At 47.0% G+C, this 23,534-nt stretch overlaps 1 protein-coding gene across 4 annotated transcripts in view; it reads right to left on the minus strand.

The window, feature by feature from the left end:
* Positions 1-23,534, minus strand: part of PTPN3 (protein tyrosine phosphatase non-receptor type 3) — a 133,849-nt gene that overhangs the window by 97,123 nt on the left and 13,192 nt on the right. The window contains exon 1 of one of the 4 annotated variants that reach the window (XM_090274541.1): positions 5,444-5,527. The exons of 2 other annotated variants lie outside the window; for them this stretch is intronic. The gene's annotated coding sequence lies outside the window, so the exon portion shown is untranslated. Of the gene's footprint in view, positions 1-5,443; positions 5,528-23,534 lie in introns of those variants that run through there. One more of the 4 variants, XM_090274538.1, reaches the window with a different exon arrangement.

Genomic DNA, 23,534 nt, shown 5'->3' on the forward strand with positions numbered 1-23,534 from the left:
CATCCCCTCTTCGGGTCCACTGGTGGTTGGGGTCAACAGATGGATGAAGCCGGTTGCTGCCTCTCTCACTAAGAACCTTGGGTCTACACCGAAGCGGGGTACAGGGGCCAGGTCGTCACACGCCACTCCCGAAGTCAGACCAATGCCTTTCATCCACACAGCATCCAGCTGGCCACAGCCCCTTTCTGGTCCTGGATCCTGCCCCTTGGAACACCCCCTTAGCGCTAAGAGCTCAGACCTGCAGCCCTGCCCTGGGAGTGGGCTATGACTCGCCCACAGCGCCTCTCATTACTGAACTCCAAACAAGGTGCTTGTCTGCAGGGTCAGGCACCTGAACGTAACGGGAGAGGAAAATTTTCTGTGTCAGGTCTGGTCATTAGCTTTTTTAAAATGGTCAATGTAAAAGGACACAGGTTCTGCCCAGGCTGGTGTGGCTCAGTGGATCGCGCACCGGCCTGTGAACCAAAAGGTCGACGGTTCAAGTCCCAGTCACGGCACATGCCTGGGTTGCGGGCCAGGTCGCTGGTTGGGGGGTGTGAGAGGCAACCATCTGATGTTTCTCTCCCACATTGATGTTTCTCTCCCTCTCTTTCTCCCTCCCTTCCCTTCTCTCTGAAAATATATAAATCTTAAAAGAGACAGGTGATATCATTAACCTCATTTTATTTTTAAACGACTTGTCTAGGGACAGACTTGGGTTCAAATCTTGACTCTCCTACTTATGAGCGGTGTGCCCTTCGGGCAGTCACTTCCTCTCTCCAAGCCTCAGTTTTCTCACCTGTCTGTAAAATGGGGCTTGTAGGAATTTGCAAGATTCTGGGACTAGAAGGTACTGCTTATCCCCCGTTGGGGCTCCAATAGGTTCAAGTACAGAAAATTCACTCCAAACAACACACTGCTTAAATGTTTACTAAAAGTTTGCATATCCCGACGGTAAATCATAGGACCCGAATTTTCCAGGACTATCCCAATTTCAAATCCTCTCTCCTAACTTTCCACATAAACCGTCAAACTGCCTCAAAAATTCCACTCTCTCAGTATCCAAACAACACCCCCCAGGCCTCCTCTTGCACAAAAATGCAGCGCAAACATTCTTTTTCAGACTACAGTTCCCAATCTCTGGTTCAGAAAATGCGGTCAGGGAGCCCTGCAGGCCCCTGAAGGAAGCGGGGTCAGGAGGAAAAAACCGCGGCCGTCAGCACTCCATCAGAGCTCTCAGGCTCGGCTGTTCTCTGCCACAACAGTGTGAAGCGAGCCAGGAGAAGGCGGACCACAATCAGAGCATCACCCACAGAGAGGCACAGGCTGGGGAGATGAGCTCTGCCCTCACCTACCTACCAAGCAGCCGCTACCTATGGAGGCAGCTCGGTCAGAGGGTTGCTATGAGGATTAAGTGAATGAGCTAATATTTTGGAAAGCACTCAGGAATAGCACCTGGTAGCCAGGAAGTGCTTTATCAGTGTTGAATAACTGAAACCAGAGGCATCCTGGGCAGGAGGTGCTCAGACCTCGAGGACAACCTAGAAGCACTACTCCTATCCGAGGAAAAGGAGGAGAGTGGGCACTCACGCCTGGGTTGAGTGAGGCCAGGCCCCTGTGAAGAGATGGGAAAGTACCTAACTACAGGAGGTGGGTCCTGCATTAACCAAGCTCAGAAGACTGGACCTGGGGAAGAGTCACCACTCCTGAAACACACAAGGTCTCTCTCCATGCCTCTGAGCCTTTCCACCTGCTGCTGTGTCTGCCCCCTGAAAAACCATCTTATTTTCCCTTCAAGGCTGAATCCAAATGCCAGCTACTCCCTATGAAGCTCCCTGCTGCCCATCAGACCACTGGCCTCTCTGCATCTGGCTTTATGCTCTTTTAAAGCAGTAATCAGAGAGAGAGAGAGAGAAAGAGAGAGAGAGAGAGAGAGAGAGAGAGAGAGAGAGAGAGAGAGAGAGAGAGAGAGAGAGAGAGCGCTCAATCACATACACACGTCAGTCTTCCCAGCTCCACCATGAATCCTTCCAAGATAGGGGTTCAAATTTCATCTCTAATCCTAATGCCCGACATATAGTATAGATCCAATAACTATCTGAATTTGCTGTTTAATCTGTGCTCACAGCTGGTCTTCACTGAAGGCACAACCAGAAGCTATGTGATGCAAGATCACTTGGTTTGGAACTCATGACCAGATCAGATTTCAGCCAGGCGCCTACCAAGCACTCCCTTTAGTTCCCCCTCAGGCAGATGAAAGGAGATACCTGTGAGAATAGAGGCTGCAGTTGCCGGGACCCAGACCGGAGCAGCATGGACACTGACCAGGTCCTGTGCTCTCTCTATGCAAGTTGGTAAGAAGAGCTGAGGCTTGGGAAGAACCCCAGCAGGCTGCCCTGCCCCCACCAGCCTGTCAACACCAGGACAAGTGCAGAGTGCTTTAGGCATTCCAGGCCCTGCAGCAGACCCTGAGAAGAGGTGCAGAGGGCCTGGCCCTGCTGTCCAGGAACCACTGTCTGGTGGAAGGAAGGTGAGCCCTGGGCGTACGGTCAATAGGCAGTCTTCTAGGTAGTGGAGAGAGCACAAATGGCTGGTCCCCTCCCATCCTGCCACAAACCTTGAGGGTCTTCTGTTTCCTCCAGTCCCCAAGAATGAGCCCCTCTGGGGGTGGTCCATCTTAGAAAATGGAATCTCTCGTGGGCCTGGACCCGAGGTTCAAAAGGTCAAAATTCTACTCCCTTGCTCTTGGACCCACACTACCTCTACTAGCACAGTTTTCTTATCTGCAAAGTGGGGACAGGGAGGACACTGAAATTAAACAGTCTATGTGACAGCTCCCAGTTCATAGTCGATAATCAATTTGCTGAAACCAGACAGGAATGGTGAAGCAGGGTGGGACCCTGAATTTGACTCTGTTAACTTAGGTTCTTTCTCCTTCCCCAAGCTGTCCTTGAGGGCCTATGGTCTGGCCTGGCCAGGATCTGCCCTCCCCTCCCCTTAGAAAGAAGTCTCCCCTTGCACCCAATGCCCACTGGGGTCTGTTGGCCAACTCTGCCTCTGCCACCCCGAGCACTGTATCTGCCACATAGAAGTAGCAGCTTAATTAATAAATGCAGGCTGAATGGAATGCCTCAGGCACTCCGAAATGCCTTCAGTAACCTGACCTTTTACATTCCCCAGCTAATGTCTAATTTGCATATAGGAGTCCGGTTTAGGAGATGGCAAGTCACCAGAGACAACTCAGGATCAATACAAGAGTATTAGGCACGTTTTATTCTACTCTAATTCTCTGCAAATTGGTATTCCATTAACTCTATGTGGGATTTATGGGAGCTCACTATAAACTAGAATATTTAACTAGAATGACCTACTCTGTCAGATAATAGCGTATTGTTGTTAATGTTCAACTAGTCAATCTCAGAAAGGTTTCCAGCTTCCAGTCTATTTCACATCTTGATTTAATCATCAGGAAAGTCCTCTATTTGAAAGTCTCCATACAATGAAGGGCAGCTTGATGCAGAACAAAAAGACCTACCCATGGAACCAGAAAACCTGAGTTATAGCCCAACTAGCCTCAATTTCCTCATCTGTAAAGTGGGAATAATACCAGCCTCACAGGGGAGTTGTAAAAATTAAATGAGTTGATGCATGTGGATGTACTCTGTGCAGTTCTATAAGGGTATAGAAAGGTTATTATTATAGTAAAAACGTAAGATAAAATTCTCAAACTCCAATAGGCTAATGATAGAAAGCAGTAGTGGTTCTAAAAGGTGAGACAGGATATTTGGCCCCCAGGGGACATCTGGCCATGTCTGGAGGCATTTTTGGTTGGCACACTGAGGGAGAGATTGCTACTGAAATCTAGTGGCTAGAGACCAAGGATGCTGCTCAATATCTTACAATGCATAGGACAGGCCCCACAACAAAGAATTAACTAACCCCAGCCAGGAGGTTAAGAAACCCTGATCTAGGCCCTGGCTAGGTAGCTCAGTTGGTTAGAGCCATCACCCCATACACCAAGGTTGTGGGTTTGATCCCGGGTCAGGGCACACACAGGGAATCAACCAATTAATGTATAAATAACCAGAACAACAAATCGATGTTTCTCTCTCTAAATCAATAAATAAAATTAAAAAAATAAACTCTGATCTAAATAATCACTAAAAGTTGGGTTTAGCAGCTTTTTAGAACAGCAATCTTCCTAACTAGGCTTTATTTTCAAGCATCATCTGCTTAAACATTTGCAGGATGGATCATCTCACAAAACAGCTCTTTTGTAAGTACAGCTGAACTGCCAACTTCTGGAGTTTCTGAATGTATAAAACTGCTTTTAAAGAAGATGCTCTCCGATTACAATTCAGCTAAATTGTTTTTCCAAAGCCCTTGACTTCTACAGTAGAAGTTCTCCAGGGCACAAAGACAGGGGCTGTCACTCTGTCACTAGGCCCTGAAGATGCTTTCGTAATTCTAATTTCCTGGTGAAATGGGAGCCATGAGGGTCTCTAAACGAATTAAATTCACATCACACCAACTGCTCGCCTGCTTTGTGCCGGGCACAGCGCCAAACACCTCCACATAATTTATCCCACTTAATCCACCCAACAACCCAGTGAGGTGCCATTATTACCGGCTGTTTGCAGGGGAGAAAACTGAGGATCAGAGAGGTTAAACAAGTCGCTCAAGGTCACCAGCTGGCCAAGGGGGGGAGACCAACTTGACCGGAGATCTCCAGTTTCCAAGTCACAAGTTATTTCCACCACCTCGGACAACCCAGGTGTCAAGTTGTCTCAACTTCCCATGAATTTTTAAGGCAACCGCAACTTCTCAGTAAGTTTAGGTTGCTGAAAATGGGAATTTTCGGGGGGCTGGGCGCTCACATACACTCGCCCACTGCAGCTGTCTCCCCGCAGGTATCTGATAAACCAATACATATCGCCCGCGGAACAGGATAGATTTATTGGCGCTGGAGTTCGTGCCAGGCCCAGGAAATGCCATCTTTGAAAGCCGAGAGGCGAATTCGCCCCGGGAGCTGAGAAGGTCTGGCCGCCGGGCTTGGCCGGCAGCTGTGCGCCCCTCGGCGTCCGGGGCCGGGGTCGCAATGCTGCTGGGCCCTCCGGAGCCACCGGCCGCGCGGGTTCCGCCAGTCGTGTCCGCCCAAGCCCGGGTCGGAGCGCACGCCCACGCCCCGCCGCCGCCGCGCCGCGTCCCGGCGTCCGCCAGGGAGCGAGCCCCACCCGGCCCGGCCTGTCCCTCCCGCCCCGGCCCCGCCAGGTGAGCTAGGCCGGGGCACCCCCTTCCCGCCCCGACGTGGCGCCGAGACCCCGGGGCTGCCTCGTCCTCCAGCCCGCCCGCGCGTTCGCCGTGCGCCTGGTAACGGGTGGAGGCGGGGCGGGACGAGCGCGACCCCGGTCCCGGGTCTGCTCGCACCCTGCTCCCGGCCCGCTGGGGTCGCGCCGGGCCGTACCTGCAGCATCCGGGGGCGCGGGGCGCCCAGGTAGGTCGCGCTTGCGGGCGGCGCGGAAGCTCGCTCGCTCGCGGCGCGACCTGGACGCCGTCTGAGCATGCCCAGTGCCGCCCGCGGGCGGCTCCCGCCGGCCAGGCTGGCCGCGACGGGCCCGCATGCGGGGCGGGGGGCGGGCGCCCTGGCCGCCCTGCGGGGCGCCCCCGCCTCCGCCCGGAGCTGTCTCACCGGGACGCGCCTCTCAGAGCCAATGGGGCTCTTCTGCCGGTCTCTGGGCAGCCAGCCCCGAGTCCTCTCGCGCGTGCACGCACACATTCGTCCCATAACCATTTATTGGGCACCTACTATGTACCTAGCCCTCAGTGATTTCATACCTAGGAACGTCAAGCAGTCGGCTCGGCAAATCTGTGATGTAAGGAGGAGTCTTGCCCAAAGGTCCCTGCTGACTCCCAGTCCAGTGCTCACCCCTTCTAGTAAGTAGTAAGCTTCCAGGCTTAAACCTTCCCAAGATTTCTGGGCCCCATGCCTCATCTCTTCTACCTCAGCTCATACCTGCCTTACTGCAGTCCCTTGAGCACCTTTCTGTCCAACAAACACTCAGAACTTGGCCAGCCTCCACACGCCTTTCCCTCTTTGTGGGACGTCTTTGCCCAACTTGTTATGTGGCTGCCACCTTCTCATGGTACAAATGAACTGGGAGAGGACTTCCCTGACCACCTTCCTAAATTAGCTCTCTTCTCCTGCTCTACTCTCCATGTCCTCTTTTTTTTTTTCACATTTACCCCTATTTATCCATTAACTGATTCAACAAATAATTATTGATCATCTACTCCGGTTCCTCATGCGTGGTGACCAAATAGACAAAAATCCTGTCCTCTGGTGGAGTTTGAGAGGAGAGAGGCAGGCGACAGACAATAACATACAAGCAAGCAAGCTGTATCATATATGTTGGAAGGTGAGAAGTTCTACGAGGGAAATAGGACAGGGTAAGAATTGGGGTAGAGGGAGTGCAATTTTCAATGAGGTGGTCAGATCAGGTGACGTTTCAGCCTCGAAGATAAAATTGGAAAGAGCATTTCCTGCAGAGGAGACAGCCAGTGCAAAGACCCTAAGGCGCAGGACTGATTGGGCAAGTCTAGGAGATAGGGTCGATAACTGACTTCCTCTAATTTGCTTACTTCTTATTGTGTATTATTTGCCTCCGGAATTTCAGGTGTGGGACTGCAGTGCTGTCTGTCTTGGCTGCAGTGTCCCAGACAAGACAACAGCGCCTGGCACCCAGGAGGTGCTCATAAACTATTCGTTGAATGAATATGCGATTGAAGAAATGTAGTGATGGCTGGAAACGTCCTGTACACGGACTCGATGCCTGAGGTCCAAGGGGCCAGTAGGCCTAGGGCCATAGCGCAGGCGTCGGCAGCACCTGGTACCCCACTTCGATCTTTGTCCCCACGTTGCACGTCCAAGGTAGCGCCACTGCAGCGGGAGAGGGGTGACAGGGGAATTCCAACAGAGCCAGGGAGACCCAGGAAGAAGACCCGCCCCGCGCCCCGCCCAGCAGCAACCTCCGGTCGTCCGAAAAACCTGGAGCTGCGGCGCCCGGCCGGCACCACTGGGACGGACGGGGAGCGCACTGGGCATGCTCGAAGACGAGCTGGGCCGCAGCGCCAGCGAGGGGGACCGTCCTAGTCGGGCAGGCGACCACGCCAGTGGAACCTCGCCGCACCTCAGCCCCTCTCCGTTCCTACCCTTTCTTAGGGGAGGGGTGGTGGTGTGTGGGGACATTTTTTTCCCCAAAGCTCAGCAGGAAAGCTGGGAATTCAGAGTCTGCGAAAGGCGTTTTCTCTCTCCCAGTCGCTGTGTGATCCGGGTCATGCACCTTGACATCTCTGTGGCTCAAATAATACGAACGCCTACCTCCTGGCTGTGGTCTGTGTGTGGGGATGGAATGAAATCAACATGAACATGTTAGACTCCTGCATATTCACATTCTTGATTTCATTCATTCCCCACCCACGGATGAGTGGAACGACAAAGCAATGTTTCTCTCTCCCGCTCTCTCTAAAAATCAGTCAATCAATCAATAAAAATAAAAACGTGAACATGTTTAGTCCACTTTCAAGATCCATTTCTTGAGTGCCTACCTCAATTATCCCTCACCCTCATACCAGTTTGTCAAGTGCTGAAATGAGGATAGAAACTACCTTTTATTTCCCTACAGTCATCAGCCATTAGTTCAAACAATGTTCTCAAATGCGAGCTAAAAATACCCATAACTCTAAGAAAAAAAAAAAAAAGACCTAAATATTTGTAAATTTGTGCATTTCAGATGACCATAAGGAAAGCATATCCTTCAAACTGGAAACAAACAACGGTCTAAAAATAGATGAATGATTAATTAGGTTATGATACATTTGTTGAAATAATAACAAATGTTATTACACACAATTAGACCATGTTGCAAGAGGGTATAACTTATAGCACAATGCTAAGTGAAAAAAAAAAGCTGCGAACACAAGTGCACTGTGTAAAGGTTATGTCTACACATTCACCAAGACTTAGAAGGAAATATGAGAATATGTAATAGTGTGATTTTGGGGATAGTGGGGTTTTTTTTCTTTGTTTGTTTTTTGTATATTTTATTGATTATGTTGTTACAATAGTTCCAATTTTTTCCCTTTTTTTTAAGTTTATCATTAATGTCATAATCTTGTTTGCAATAATAATAATTTAAAAGATCAAATTAAAATTTCTTAAAGTTCTGTGTAAGTCAAATAATAGTAACCACTATTATCGAGCTCAAGTGTGATCAATACTTCACGTGTATGCTGTATTTAATCCTTACAGTCACTCTATAGAGTGGGTGTTTTTAGCTCAGTTTTACAGAAGAGAAACATTCAGGAGCTGTTCACAGCTGGTAACGGCGCCAGGATCTGAACACAAGTTGGTCTGGCCTCAAAGCTAGGGTATTAGGTTTTATAATACAGTACTGCCTCTCTGTGTAGTAGCTTACCATGTATAGATCATAAAAGAAACCACATATTATTTCATTTTCGTGCCTTTTTTGCCTAATTTTCTCTATCCTTTGATGTGTTTGCAGGTCACAGATTACCTTTAAATATTCTAGTTTCCTGTTACTGTTTTATCCTTGGGAACAAAATGATAAAGTCCATCCTTTTAAGCTGTTGCACCTGGAATGATAGTTGATCTTATATCATAAGCTCCCAAACCTTATGCACATGGGGTTTTTGGATGGGCACATAATCTTCTTAGTGTCTATGGTTGAACCCAGCCAAATCTAGAGCAAATAGAGTGCCAGTTGGGAATAGGGCCCTACCAAGTCTCAGTTAATGAGGCCAGCCCAGAGAGGACCCACATAGATTACTGTTCCTAGTGATCATTTTGGAGGCAGAATCACAGCATAATGGAATCACATGGTCCATGGACTCCTCGGGACTTTGCTATGATGGAAAAAAAACAACCCACAGAGCTGATGATGTTCGCAGAGAGAAAGCCAGAGCCCCAAAACCAGCCTTCCTATTGGTGAAATGCTTTTTAAAAAGTAGTCAGCTCTCTTTTTAATAATGCTGGCAGATTGTACCTGGTCCAGAAATCACTAAACAATAACAACAAATACACAAAGCCAATGAGGGTCTTTTCATTAGAAAGGAGGAAATTCCACAAACCCAATATGCATCACTGGTAATGGAGCAGATTTATACAAGTTAAGAAGAACGACAGATGAGCAACTGAACACAGTTATTAGCAGCGTTCCCAGAAGCTGCCATTTGGGCAGAGATCTGGTGCCAAGTGCTGCATGCAGGCAATTGGCTGGGGGCATTTACAGGAAGAGTTTCCTGGAAGAATCACTGAGGATTGTCATTCACATCAAGACTCAGGAAGTCTGGTCACTGGGAGGGCTGTTTGAATGATTTACAGGGCAGGGCTCCCAGCAGAGATGCTAATGCTCATCAATTATTTGTGCTGTTAATGCAAGCTCAGGAAAGGCTGAGAATCCGTAAATATGGGCAAGTGGTGCTGTTATAATGACAAGTGAAAAGAATAGTTTCATAGTATGGCTTCAACTGTATGAATTATCAAGTTAAACCATATAAAATTGACATTTTGTAGGTCTAGAATGGTTGAACATTGGTACCTTCCTATATTTCAACTTATTACAGACACAGAAAAAAGCCTAGAAAGAACTGCACCACAGTGTTAATGGTGAGTGAATATTGCCTTTACAGACAGGAAAAACGATACAGAAAGTATCTTTTTACAAATCAGGAGAATTTCAAGTATTTTTCCTTGTATGTTTTTATTGTTTCCTTTATCTTTTGTGTCAAGTGTGTTTCTTTTATTATCAGGAAAAGCGAAACAAACTTAAAAGTTGAGGAACTGCAGAAAACGATGTAAAGAGAGGTAAAATAGCTATTCTTGACTTATACAAAAACGTGAGAGGTTCTCATCACAGAGGGTGAAGTTTGCCCCGCCTGTCCAGTGGTGGCAGATGACGACAGGATGTCTGTTCCTGGCTCAGGAGAGAGGCAGAGGAAGAAATGGTCAGTGGTCACGATAGGAGCCGGTAGAGAAGTGTTAGTCCAGCTTGGGACTCCTCAGCCCTTCCGCCTGCGTTCCCTGGGAATCCAGGACTTCATGGATCTCATTTTGAGAAACACAAATTATTAAGCCTAAAGTTTTTTCCATTAAAACAAAAATATATTTCCGTTGCAAATTATCACTGCCAAAGAGTTTTGTCAGCAACATGGACGAACAAATTTAACAATAGCACCAAAGCAGTGATGAGGTAATTGCTGTCGATTCAGTCATTCATCAGATATTTATTTAAGCACCTACTGTGTGTATCAGGCGGTGCTCTAAGTGCTTGGGTGGCAGCAGTGAACAAAATAAACAACAATCCCTGCTCCTGTGGGTATGCATTCTAACAGAGCAAGCCAGAATTAACAACAAACATTATAAATAAATGAATCATTTCATGTTAAGAGATCCGGGTTGAGGGATATAGAGAGAATGATGGAGGTTCGGGGGAGGAGTTGCAATTTTAAATAGGATTGAGAACTTTAATCACTTAAGCAAACACTGAAGCAAAGACCTGAAGGAGACGAGGGAGTTACTCATGCAGATATCTGGGGCAAGAATCTGGGCAGAGGGAATAGCCAGTTCAAAGGCCCTTAGGGAAGCATGTCTAGAGTAAGAGGGCTGATGGAGCCAGGGGAGAGCTGCAGGGTGAAGCCAAAGAGGTAGCAGGGGCAGAACCGAATCCTCCCGCCCTCCCCTTTGTCAGCCCTAGGGAGGACTCAAGCCTTTCAGCCTGAGCTGGACAGAAGCCAAGCCAATGTAAGGGCTGCCAAATGTGCTTGACAACACATCCAAAGTTAAAATGCTGTTCCTTGGGATGGTCACTTGATACCAACTTGACAGTGAGCACAGATTTCAATAAGGGAACCAAAATCCTGGAGTAGGCCTTGGTTATAAGGGAGTCAGCCACATAATCCAGACTCTAGCTATATTTTTAATATTCTCATAAAATGGAAAGATAACCTTAACCAATGATCGCAGGGGGCTCTCAGACCTTCAGGAACATTTGAGTGAAAATTTGAGAGACACATAGACCTGAGTTTCAATGACTCTGTTCTGGCGCAGGACCAAATGGACCCTGAGGGACCCGTGGACCACCACCTATGTATGCTGAAAAACAGAATATAGGTCTAGGAACTTTGAGATCCTGCTCTAGAAACTCAATGCATTGAGGATGCTCTCATCAATAGATGACTGTGACTTTAGAAGCAATGAGAAATGCCAAGAAAGAAAGTTGGCATCCTGTCATTTTAACCAAACCCAGGGAAAATGGGTTTGCTGAGCCTCCCAACCACACCTTCAATGTAAGGAAGAAGAGAACAGCAACTGGCAATGTAGAGTAGTTATACAGAGGCCATGGCTTTAAAAAACCAGCAGGGCATAAAGGAAACCCTCAATAATCCTTAACAGAAGATTCTGGGGGGAAGAGTCAGGAACAATACTGAAGGTGACAGTATATCTTCAAGTCTGGCTGAGGAACCAGATCACCTTGTGGGAGAGAATCCTTGTGAGAAATGGCCTCCTGGCCTCAGTGCAGACCTTCTGAATCTCTGATTGTGGGACCCGGGATCTTGGGTTTTATAACTTGCTGTAAGAATCTTAGGCACACTGATGTTTTATAACTTCTGTTCTACGGTCTCCAATATATGTACACCAAGAAAATAGTCTGAGTTTTCAACTAAGAAGATGGGAAATTTTACCAAGAGACAGTCATGGTCTTGTAGGTATCACTGATGCTTGGATGGGTGGGATTAAGCACCAAAGCATCAGCTTCTTAAAGAAAGTACACATATGCCCTGGCTGGTGTGGCTTAGTGGACTGAGTACCAGCCTGAGGACCAGAGGGTTGCTGGTTTGATTCCCGGTCAGGGCTCATGCCTGGGTTGCCAGCCAAGTCCCCAGTTGGAGGCATGCAATGTATCTCTCACACATGGATGTTTCTCTCCTTCTCTTTCTCCCTCCCTCCTCTCTAAAAATAAATAAACAAATGTTTTTTTAAAAGAAAGCACACATATAAAGTGGTTGGAGAGGAGAAGAAGAGGAGGTGAAGGGATGGCATCCCCTACAGAAAAATGAGACCTCTAATAGAGAACTGTCAGGCTCTCTGCTCTTGAGTTTAAATCTGACTCCATCCATCCGACTATGATCTCCCGGGGCCAAGAGCAAGCTGAGCATGTGACTGGAGGGGAGATGGTAACGGTGGTAGTCGCAGTGATGTTTGCTAAGAGGGGTAGACTTTAAAATAAACACATTGAGAGGCACAGAATACACACAAAACTGAAACTGAGAAGGTCATTCCTCCCAAAGAGGAGCTGAGTAAGTAGGGGCAGGGGAGGGTTATACATCTACTCTGTGACACATATCCTATTTAGAAGTAAGTTCTCTCTGGGAAAGAAAAATAGTAACCATGATGTATGTATAATATTTTGTTAAAATTATTTTGTTTTACGCTTTGGTTCCCTCTAAATTTCGTGGACCAGGTATGAAGCCCAGGTTTTTTGACAAGTCAAGGCTGTCACTATGACCAGTGCACAACAGTTGTATAACATGTTCAAAAGAAACAGCCATGGGTCAAGAACTCTAATTCCTATTGGAAATGTGCATGGCTGAGGGATGGAATAGGAAAAAGAGCTTTGGACGAAGATAAAAGAGAAAGAAAAATCGTTTCAGTGACCTCAGGATCAAGAGCGATACTTTCCTGACACAGCTGGGAACAAAATGGCCAGAGCAGTAAGATGGAGAACTTTATCTACCTGGGCGTTGACCAGAAGTCCCATCCGTGAAAAGACAATCATCTGAAACCCTTTCTTGCTTGGCTGACCATTCCATCCCCGAGACGCTAGAAACTTGATCTGGTCCCAGGAGAAAACTGTGTTTCCAGCCCTGGTGACATTTCAAGAGCAGGAGACACTGTTCAGCCAGCCCATTGCTCTGGTGACCTTCTAGTGTTGCATGCATGACACACCACAGGATTTCCTCAACTGCGCCCTGGTGTCCTGCTGGGATGTCCTTCTCATTTTTTCCATGGGACACATCGTCACTGCATCGCAGTCCAAACAGAGTGTCCCCCGATGCCTCTGTAAACATGAGTCACATGTGAAGCTAAAGGAATCTGTGTTCAGCCAGAAACAGCGGAGTTTCCAGGGCATATCATCTTCACAGAGGGGGTCCGGGCTGATGAGAGTTCCGTGATTTCCTGCCAAGATGCCCTAGCAGATGACTTTCTGCAGCAGCCACCAAGGCCTGCACAGATATTGCTCTTCTTCACCCCAAATGGCCCCTTCCAGGGGGAACTTCTCCATCTATTGTATCAAAAAAGTATTACTTTCTCCTCATTTCTTCACCTTCTTAGGCTTCTCTCAGTCTGGTCTTTGAAGCCACCTGCTAGCCCAGCCTTGCTCATCCCAGCCTAAGCACCGGCATGAACCTCTTTGTTGCTTCCGCCTTGAAGAATGAAAATCCCCCATACCAACCCCCCGAAACAAGTCATTTTACCATCTCTGCCTGTAAGAACCCTAACCATCCTTTAAGGTTCATCAGACAAGCTACTTCTTCCTGGATTATCCCATCAGGATATGAGCTCTCTATTCCCTACATCCCAGGGTATTTGGTCTGTTCTTTTATGCTTCTCACCTTGTTTGACTTACATTTGGTTATTAATATACATGGCCCTCTTGGTGGGGTCTTGGAAAAGCCCCTGAATGGGGCCAGAGATCTTCCTGATGCCACGTGGGCTGTGACTATTATTTCTATGGAAGGTATGCAAAGGGCTCTGAGCTCCTTCTAAAAATTTCTTGCCTTTCTGCAGTGAGGGAGAAGAGTTGTGTTATATCTGAAGTCCCTCTGGAATTCCTTCTGGAATGTTGTCTCTGAGCTTGATTAATCCACCAATAGGTAGATAGAAAAGAGATACAGATAGATGTAGATAAACAGATAAGGGAGAAATGTGATTAATGGTGTCCCAAATAAAGTATAATGAATTCTGTGACTAGATATCACTATGCACTCTCAATTTCTATGTGAAACAATTAAAAGAATTGGGTCATTGCTTCTGCCCTTCCACGCCTGGGAATTACCCAGCTGTTCTGGAAGAAGGTCTATAGGTCAAGGACACACCCTTTTGTTATCTACCTGCACTGCTGAGTGAGATAAATTCCCAACCAGCTCAGGGCCCCAGGACTTCCATTTTTTGACAGCAGGACCAGAACTAACAGGGTGAGTAAAATCCATCCTAGCCATTACCAGAGTACAGAAGAAGGCTGAAACCTTCTTTGTGTCTCATGGTTTCATTTCATTGCAGTCTATCATATGCTGTCTCCACCGTGGGAAGCTGGCCCAGTTTTATCAGCACCCGTGACAATATCTTACCCTCACACTATAAGGATAAATGCATTGAAGGCAGCCTTCAGCTCTCTCTCGATCTTGTGCAGTCTGAGTAACCATGGTTCTCTGATTGCCTGGGCAGATTCAGAGGCCCCTCCTTCTGCATTTAGATCCCATTAGATTCACACTTAATAAGTCATATGCAATTGAGCAAATCTGCTATCTCAACTCTGAACTTTCTCCCATTGTTTCCTCTTATGCTGGGAGCCTAGATAGATCTGGTACTTACCAAGAGTTTGATGAGTGAGAACGTTAGTTGCAACTGGATTGCCTTATTGATGTGCCCACATCAGGCCAAGTCCCTTGACTACAGGCAGGGTATTATTTTCCTTTATGCTTGGTTCAACGGCATAAAAAATGTACATCATATTTGTACATTTTTCAAATGCCAATTTATATGAGGGAACAATTTCCCAACAGTGTTATCTACTTTCTTCTCAAGTTCCCTGGGTTGAGGTCAGTCTTTGTAGTCAATGTTGGGTTCCTGACCCAAACACAGTCTGTGCCAGTTATGAAAACAAAAGCCAGTTTTCCATGGTTTGGATAAAGAGGTGACCGTGGGAACATGAAGTCACTGAAAAGCCAGCCCAGCCTGGCTGTCCTGTGAACCCACACGGAAGTGGGGACAGACAAGGACTGTCAAGCAAGAGGAAATAGACCCATTCTGCAAAGCCAGCCTTGGCATGGGGAGCAGAGAAAAATATCCATCCCATCCAGGAGGCAAAATATTTCTTTAGCTATTTGTTAAGAAACACTGAAGTAATCTTAAAAACTATGCTGTGTAAGAAAAAAAAAAATGTGGACCCAATCTACTGGGAAAATCCAAATGTAGGCAAAGACTTATGAACAGAAATGGGTAACTTTAGCACATTGATAATTGCTAAAAATATAAAGTAAGGGACTGAATAAATATATAATATATATGTCCCATTGATTATTATATTAGTCAAAGTGATTTTACAAAGTTTGTAATGATGTGGGGCAATGTTAGTCATGTAGTTAAGATTAAAAGCATAAGACATAAAGCTGTTTTCATAGCAGAACTTTGTAAAGAAAAACACACTTATGCACATTAGAAAGCCTGACAGAGAGTACAGTAAAATGTAGAAAGTAGTTATTTCTAGATGGTGATATGACTGGTGTCTTAGTTTGTTTGGCTGCTGTAACAAAATTCCACAGACTGGGTGGCTTATAAACAACAAATATTTATTTCTTATAGTTGTGGAGGCTGGGAAGTCCAAGATCAAGGTGCTGAAAGATTCAGTGTCAGGTGAGGATGTGCTTCCAGGTGCATAAATTTTGGTCATCTTCTCACTGTCCTCAAGTTGGAACAGGTGAGGGACTTCCTTTGGGCCTTTTTCATAAGGGCACTAATTTCATTCATGAGGCTCCACTCCCATGACCTTTCACTTCCCAAAGGCCCCACCTCCAAATGCCATCACATTAAGAATTAGGTTTCAACATAGATTTGGGGTGGTGGGGGGCACAACCATTCAGTCTATTGCAGCTAGTGATTTTAATTTTCTTCTTCATATTATTCAAAGCTTCTACAGCATACATAAAGCATTTTGAAAATAAGAAGGAAATATTTTTAAAAATCCACGTAACCAATAGTAAATACAAAACTCCAACATTGCTCCCAGGTAATTGTTTAGGAGCATAACAGGTGACTACAGTACTGACCATGGCAATTTCATGACTTTTCCACAGGTTTAACTATGGAACATAATATGCCCACAGTCTCTTTATCTTCTTTAGACCAGCCCTGGTAGTCCTGCCGAGTCTGAGAATCCCAGGAGTTAGGAAGCTTATGAGCCATGGAAGGGCTTAGCAAGGTCAAATGGATTCCCTTGCTTGGGAATTTAAACTGGAGAACACAGGGGAAACAGTGAGAAGACACACAAAAAACATCCCAAGATCAAGAGACAATCAGAGTCACTGTGATCAAATGTTACACTAATGATGCTCAGGGGAGTGACGTCCTGGTGTCCAGACCCAAAGGCATGTGCGCCTTGAGGGCTGGCCTTCTTGGAATCCTGAGTCCACCCTGCTGTTTGTTGTTAAGAAGCCTGGATGAAGGACGCCATGGACAGAGGTCCAGGTTTGTCTCAGTCGAACCCAGAGAAGACCAGCAGAATAACCACAAACCAACACACTGAATCATGAGGAATTAAAAACAAACCAACAAACAACCAACCCACAATGTCCTTTTCAGCCACTAAGTCTTGGGGGTGGTTTGTCACCAGCCATAGATAACTGGGGACTCACAACAGGAGTTCCTGTTGCTGCGTCTGCCTTGTATCCTTCCATTTCCTCACTGCTTTTACTCTTGGCTAGTCTGGGCCCAGCTGAGTGTTCTGGGATTCTCTGAGATTATTTTAAGGCGGGACTTGTCAAATCCCAGCATTTAAAGAGCTGAACCAAAGTGCCAGTGACTTTAGGGAAGGGCGATTGAGTGTCTTTAGGAGAGGGATGTTATGGGTCTTGTTCACCATCACACCCCTGTGCCTGGAATGGTGCCTATCGCGCAGCAAGAACTTAAGAGATATTCGTAAATAAATGAACAAGCAGATCTTGGGAGCCTGTTTAAAGTATAAATTCCAGAGCCCACCACCTCTGGAGACTCTGATTTGCTAAGTCTGGGTTGAGTCCAAAAAAACAGCCTAGCTATTAAGACACCTGAGTGATGTCAAGACAGGTGGCAGGCAGGGGTGTAAGGAACATATTTTCACCATCAGGGCCTCAGGTTATTTGTGTGACTGAAAAAGGCCAATCAACCAATTTTCAGGAGGCTGTGCGTCTGAATCACCTGCAAGGCCTGTACATATTAGTTCCTTGTCCTCACCCTTGACCTACTGAATCTGCAAAGCCCTGGGGGTGGAGACTTACAATCTGTATTATTAAGAAACTCCTGGGTGCAGCTGGTTCACAGACTGAAGGGCAGTTGGAAATCACTGGCCCAGCCAACATAATTCTCTGAGCGTCACTAGAAGCCAAACACACTTTTCTCATTCCTGAGAACAGAGAACACACACTTCCCTTAGTCAGACATTCTCATGCTAATCTTGAAGGCTTTTTGAAGAAAGGCTCTTATAACTACCGTGAGATGCATTTGTTACGTACTCCTGCTAAATCAAAATGTCACATCTGTCAATCAGATGTTGGTCACATCTGCCTCTCACATGCCGTGAGGACTAAAATGAGGTGAGGTATGTGATGGCACGTTGAAACTGAAAACACCATGCACATGATTCATCATCCTTGGATCATAACTATGTCATGCGAGGGATTAACATTTTTTGCCTATTTTTAGATGGTCAATTGGGCTTCATTATGAGTTATCTTGTTCTCCTAAGGAAGGGTAAGCCAGACCTGTGAGACCCCCTATGTATGTATTTCCAGGACAGGAAACCCTGGCCCCGTTTCTAGTTCCTTTACATGGTGCTAAGGGCTGTGATAGGCCCTGCGCCCTGCATCACCTCGGTCTCTCCTCCCCCGCCTCGCTCTTCCTCCTCCTGCCCCCACATGTCAGCTCTCCCAGAACACAAATGCTTGTTCACCTATGTCACCAGCCTTGGCTCAAGCTGAGCACTATATCTGGAATGTTCTTCATTGTTGCCCATTCCCTTCCCCTTGGGCCTTTCCCAAAGGTTTAGCGTCTGTTGCTGTCTTCCAGGCTCTAGTCAGATGGAACCGACCAGCCCCTGTTTTTAATGCCCACTGAACACGTAACCGCACCCAGTGTCACCCGCTTGCGGTTATCTAAGTCTGTGAGTGTCCACCCCCTTCCCTGACCTCGAGGGCAGGGACATTTGCTTCTTCATCCACGTGTCCCCCAGACCCTGGGCACAGTGCCCGGCACAGAGAAGGGATTAATACACACTTGTGGGGTCCATGCATGAAAGGCCGGGGCTGTCTTTAGCAGGTTTTAAACTGCAAGGGAAAGAAAGGTGCTGGAGCCTGGCTGCGATCACGTGTCTCTGTGAGTCTGGTTTCCTGCTGTGTCCTCTGTCCTCTTCTCCTCCAGGCAGAGACATATGAAAACCAGACAACGCACAACAAGCTGCTAGCTTGATCTTTAGCTGGTGGGGCTTTCCAGAATGCCTAAGTGAGTATTATATATAAATGGAATAGGTGTAGTAATGTAATATATGTAAATGTGATATAAATGAATAGGTTAAGATATTAATGACAAATCTCTTCTGAGACCAGTTCTGAATCTTTGATGCCTGCTAGAGGCCTCCAGCTGGATGCCCCACAGGGACTTCAAACTGAACTGACCCCAGATTAAGAGAGTGGCTCCATCCCACACCCTGCTCCTCAGCCATTGACCGTGTATGCCCAGTTGCCTGGGTTTCAAGCCCCAGGTCTTCCCTCTCTCTTGCCATGTAAGGGAATGACATGTTCTCTCCATTCTACTGCCACCATGTTTCTCACATCCTTCCTACACCACCTGCTGTCTCAGGACCTCTTTAACTCTCACCAGAACTCTCGCAAGTAGCTTCCCAGTTGGTCTCCCAGCTTCCTCTCATTTTTTTTCGTCTTAAAATACTGGTAACAGGTTAATCTTGCTAAAGCACATGATTGAGCAAGTTACTCTTCTGCTTGGAAACTCACAGTGGTTCCCGTGACCTACCTACTGAATAAAATCCAAACTTCTTAGTCTGCACCATATTTGATGGTAACAAACCTCTCCAATCAGATGCCATCTCTTGGGAAGTGAGACAGCGAGGAGGAAGCAGCAAGAGGCATTCGTTCATTCAACAAATATAAATTAGTACCAATTACATGCCATGCACTATTGTAGGTTCTGGGGAAAGAGTGAGGTCCTTGATTTTTTGATGTCTATATGTGAGGAGTCAAAAAATGGAGTCACAAATATCTGCTTTTGCGGACTTCGATCCTGAAAAGCGAGGAGTGTGAGATTGTGCAGGTTTGCATTGGCCCGGATTCTTCTCTCCTCCCTGCATCCATGCTCTTTGCCACATGACCTTGAAGTTCCTTACACTACAAGTAGACAGCCTTCACTCTGCTTAATTTTGGGTATGGCCATGTGTCTCGCTTTGGCGGATGGGATGCTTGTGTGATTAAGCTTGTCCCTTTTCCTTCTGCCACAAAAGACTGCCCCAGGTAGACTGCCTGGTCCCAGGAGAATGAGAAAATGTGAAGTAGACCCAAACTGTGACTAAATGGTTGTTTTGGAGGGTGGTTTATTATGTAGCTTGATTGGGGCAACAGCTGACTGATACAAGGAACTTCAGTATTATCCTCCATGAGATGCTTTGAAGGTGTGGTCCAGAGGGACCAGCCTGCTGCTGAGGGTAGGGGCGGGTTTCTCATAGTTCCTTGTTTCCTTACAAGAAACCCTTCCATGTGGAAGTATCTTAGTCTAGATATTTATATCGGTATCTAAGTCACCTGACTATGTCTTTTTCTGGCAACCTGGAAGAGCCTAACTAAGACAATGTCACCCCTGCTATCATGAGGTCCTGAGGGCAGAGATTGTCCTTGAATGCTGTGCTGGCAGAGAACCTGGTACAGTGCATGGTATACTCCACTAGTTGTGGAACCAGATGAAACTTTCAAAATTGGTTAATTTAATGAGGCGATATGCCCTGGGCCCTCTCTAGGAAGATCCCTTTCCATGCCAGAGACGGTTATCAATTCAGTTAATCTGTTCGCTTTCCCACTGACCCACTCACTGTGACTGTAAGGCACTCTGTCAGGCACTGGGATATATAGGCGAATTCGGCATAACCGATTCTCGTCTTTATGAAAACCATAGAGTAACAGAAGAGACATATAGGCTATTCCAAAGTGGCAAGATAAAATCTATCTGAGAAGTGAGCACAAGATTCCAAGGAAATACGGACAAATCCATTTTGGTAAGTCAGACAAGATTTCAAGGATAATATGGGCACTTGAGATGAGTTGATAGGCAAGGATTGGTTGGCCAGGTACAGAAGGGGAGAACATTCTGGTAAGAAGGTGAGTAAGCAGCGAATGGTGTGTGGGGCACGGAGGGGGGTGGGAAGCGGTAGGAAATCAGGCCTGGCCAGATGTGCTATTGTAGGGAGTCTAGACTAGGTCCTGAGGGTTCTGGGAAGCATTGAAGGTTTTAAGCAGGGGAGTGACATGTTCGTGTTTAGCCAATTTAAAAGATCCCTCTGGCAACAATGACTTGGCAACAAGGAAGCTTGTCAGGTCATTTCAGAAAAAAAGGGGAAAGATGCAGATGCATTGAAGTGCTGGTGGAAACTTAGAGAGGTGAAGGGATGGGAGCGTTGGGGGGCTGAATGGATAGACCTGGTCACTGAGGTCGGGGGGTGCGGAGAAGAGATGTTGACAATGGCTTCCAGGGTTCTGCTTAAACAACGGGTGGGTGTTGACACACCTCACTGAGGTTAGGAACCTTGGGGGTGGGGGATGGAAGATGTGTCCCCTTAGGATCTTGTGGATTGAGGGGGACTATGGGGCCTGCAAGCGGATGTCTCAGGCAGATATACACCCAAACTCAGGAGAGAGATGTATTTGGGTGTCATAAGTGTGTGATGGTGGTTGAAATTACGGATTTGGTTTGTTTTTGCCTGCCCAGAGCTGGTGCTTGCAGAAGCATGCAAGAGTCATGACTACATGGTAGGGGTGGCTTTTGGAGCGGAGCCCCAGAAGAATCCCTACATGGCACCTAAAGAGGTTATTCTAGGAAATTCCAGGCAGAGACCATCCTGTTCAGCTCTGTGTTGCCACAACCCAGCACAGGGCTGGGATGTTAGAACAGGCTCAGTAATATTGGATCAATGAATGAATGAATGAATGAACGTTGTCCCCTGGTCCTCTGGAAGTCATAGATGGAGCACCAACATAGTCCCCATACCTGGGGTGATTCTATAGGTTCAAATTATGAATGAACTAGGTTCAGAATTCCCATAATTTCATACTTTCCGGAGACCCTCAGGTGATTCCTTTAATCACTTGGGGGAAATTCCTGAGAATACAGATCCCCAGGCACCATAGACATTCTGATTTACGAGGTCTAGGCTAGAGAGCAGGAATCCGCTTTTGAAACAATCTCCTGAAGTGGTTCTGACGCAGATGCAATATGGGCCATATTTGGGGAAAAACCGCTTGGGCTGGATAGTCCCCATTTCTCCATGTAAATCTGCCCTCCACTTTTCCTTACTCTGCTCTGCACTCGGGAAGCTGCCTTCTGTGGCCAACGCCAACCATCTGGGCTCCTTCGGTCTCTGGCTTCCATTTGGGTTCAATCAGTGGGAGGCCACAGCAGGAGCTGGATGGGAGGAGAGGGGTGGGCTTTGATTGCCTGGCTCCCCTGCCAGGCTGTGGTTTGGCTGTCGCTGCATCCATAGCTCCTGTTGGGCAGCCTTCTCTGCTCGCTGTCGCTCCCGCCAAGTTCTGTAATAGCTCCCTTCCTTTGCCCCGTCAGGCTGAGGGTGACAGCCTCCCACAGCAGCTAGTCTCTGGGTGCATCACCATCTTTATTTCCTTTGACCCTACTCAGACCTCTAAATCATTTGTTCATTACATGCTCTCCAATGACCTCTTTGAGTGTGCCTTCTACTTCCTGCCAAGACGGGGAAACAAAATCATTGACTGGAGAGAGTCAGAGAGATTCTATGCTCAGTTCTGTTCAGTTCAGTTCAATTCAGCAAACATTTACCAAGCGAGGTCCTCTGAGCTTGGCTCTGTGCCAGGAGCTGGGGATACAGAAAGTGATCTGGGCCCAGGGCTGTCCTGCAGAGAGTTCACAGCATAATGGGAGGGAGAGCTCCAGAATGCAGAGTGATGATGGGGTAACTCAGGGTAACATTGAATGCGCAGGGGTGATCTGGAGTGGCAGGCAACAAAGGTTCCCAGAGAAGGTGGCAGGTCGAATTTGAGCAGGCAGAGAGAGTAAGAGCACTTTAGGCAGAGGCAGAATCATGCAGATGTGAATGGTAATGCTGGGTGTGGCTTCCCTGGAGGTGAAATAGAGGCTGGAACCTTCACGCCCGTTCTGCTGGGAGGCAGAGGGATCAGCGTAGTCTTGCGTTGTACAGTGCTCCTCTGGGACAGGTGATAGTCAAGGTGCCCCCACCTCCAAGTGATCTGTGGACCTCGCACTCTTTCCCAACCACCATGATTTAGACTCCTTTCCTTTTAAAGTGGGTCTCCTTCACCAGACTACCACCCATGCTTCCCTCAGAGGATATTTGAAGAAGAGAGAGAGGCTGGATGGAGTAATGGGCCTGGGGTCTATGAAGCTAAAACAAAAAAAAAGCTCTGGCTGGAATGTGGAAAAGACCTCTCAATTGGGACTCATTGACTCCACAAGCTATCTCCATTGACTCTAAGGGAAGATGAGTCTGGCAAACTCTTATTCATCCTTCAAAAGCCAACTGAGATTTCACCTCCTCCAGGAAGACCACCTGGAACTCCCTAACTAGTGCTCCTTCTCTTGTGTTCATCATAGTCTTTGGTACATTGTGTGGTCACCAGTCTATCTATCCCACTTGACTACCAGATCCTCAAGCACGTGGCTTTGACCTATTTGTTTCTTTCTCTCTAGTACCCAGCATGGGGTCTAGGGCATAGTAGCATGTCAGGAAATATTTGTTGAACGGAATGAATTCTTGCTGCATTAGAAGGTGTAGTAATAATAATAGTGAGTTATCAGTGTTATTTGAGGAATGAGGAAACTACGGCCCAGGGCAGTCAGGGACTTGCTCATGACCACACAGCCTATAAATGTCAGGGCAGGATTGGAACGTGAAACCAAACAAACCTGTTGATTCCAAGGACTGGAGGATACGTGGCTGGGCACCTCACCTACACGGCACAGTGCGGGGTGGCTGGCCAGTGCTGCTCAGCCAGGAGCTTCAGAATAAGAGCACACATGGATAGAGCAATCGCTCTTTGCCAGGAATTGTTCGGAACACTTTATTTGCATCAACTCACTTAGCCCTGACGACAGACAGCCTTGTGAGGTTATGTATGTAATCATTGCCTGATTTGACCGCTTAAGCCCAAAGACTCAAAGCGCTCAAGAGACACATACAGGGTCATGTGGATACCAAGAAAAAGAGGCAGAACTTGTACTCACACCCAGGCTTATT

Source organism: Furipterus horrens, unplaced genomic scaffold, assembly GCF_987537825.1.
Source record: "Furipterus horrens unplaced genomic scaffold, mFurHor1.1.pri manual_scaffold_4, whole genome shotgun sequence".
NCBI lineage: Eukaryota > Metazoa > Chordata > Mammalia > Chiroptera > Furipteridae > Furipterus > Furipterus horrens.